Source organism: Polyergus mexicanus, unplaced genomic scaffold (assembly GCF_030449975.1).
Source record: "Polyergus mexicanus isolate NDT 795.1 unplaced genomic scaffold, iyPolMexi1.0 SCAF_11, whole genome shotgun sequence".
NCBI lineage: Eukaryota > Metazoa > Arthropoda > Insecta > Hymenoptera > Formicidae > Polyergus > Polyergus mexicanus.
In genome coordinates, this window is record NW_027223331.1 from 5,934,678 (window position 1) to 5,935,958 (window position 1,281).

The 1,281-nt window shown below is 57.5% G+C and overlaps 1 non-coding gene across 1 annotated transcript; it reads left to right on the forward strand.

Moving 5' to 3' along the window:
- The first annotated feature begins 337 nt into the window (after positions 1-337).
- LOC138937966 (5.8S ribosomal RNA) lies at positions 338-492 on the forward strand. The gene has a single exon (XR_011447614.1). It is a non-coding gene; the product is annotated as a 5.8S ribosomal RNA (ribosomal RNA).
- The last annotated feature ends 789 nt before the right edge of the window (positions 493-1,281 follow it).

Genomic DNA, 1,281 nt, shown 5'->3' on the forward strand with positions numbered 1-1,281 from the left:
GCGGTCAGCGTGTTTGTACGCGAGCGCGCGGCTATCGGACGAACGGGCGAGAGGACGGATCACACCCGATCAAGTCCGACGGTTTCTTCAAAGAACATTCCGCCCCGGCTCTTCCAAATATATATATTATTATATTATATATACGGGGAAGAGACGCTCCGATCGCGAAACAACTTTTGTGCCGTAGCCTCCCCAGCGGTGGCGGCGGTCCGCGCGCGTGCTCGGACGCGCGCGGCCAGGCTGATCGAAGGGCCAACGATTTTATCTCTCTCTCTTCGGAGAGGAGACTAAGATGGATGAACGAAGCGTTCGTTGAACGCAAGAATTGCAAAACGATTACCCTGAACGGTGGATCACTTGGCTCGTGGGTCGATGAAGAACGCAGCTAATTGCGCGTCAACTTGTGAACTGCAGGACACATGAACATCGACATTTCGAACGCACATTGCGGTCCACGGATACAATTCCCGGACCACGCCTGGCTGAGGGTCGTTTTAGTACCTCGAAACTGCTTGCGCCTTTGCGCGCCGGGCCACCGTGCCCGTTCGCGCAAACGGTGTACGAGCGATAGTTGGACGTTCGCCCGAGACGAGCCGTCCCGAGAGGCGGCCCCTTGGCGTCGTCTGAAATAACACCGAGGAAAAGGAAGAGTGAGAGCAGCGTACGCACACACGCAGTAAGTAAAGATAGGGAGCCTGCGCGCGCGCGCCCGGAAACTGTCGAAGGAGAGAGGGAGTAGAAGACACGCGCACACACGTTGCGTTATCCCTCTCGCGGTCTCCCGGTGCGCCAGCGCGCGCTCGCGCCTCTTACGCGCGAGTCTTGGTGCGCGCCACCTTCCGCGCAAACGGTAGGAGAGAACCGCGGCGCGTCGTCGCCCGGCGGTACGCGGAGAGAAAAGAGCGAGAGAGCCCTCCTTAACGCGGGTGAATCGCGAGCCGACCGCTTGTCCGAGTCCACGAAATTCTCGAAAACGAATATAGGGGACCGGCACGCGTCGTCGTGTACTCGTCGAATCCGATTCGCCCCGTCGTATCCCATATCCGTGCATAACACACGATATGCGGAGAGAAAATTTGAAGGATGTGGGTGATAGAGATGTACGTGTACGCGCACACTCGCTCGCAATGTATCTCGCGTCCCCGGCGATCGAAGATGACGCGATCCGCGCCGATCTTATTCGTTGTTTGCAAGCAGACAACTCGAACGAGATTCGATCGGCTTACATTTCCTCCTATTAGCGGCTGCGAGCCGCGCGTGGAAGAATCGTTGTCACAAACA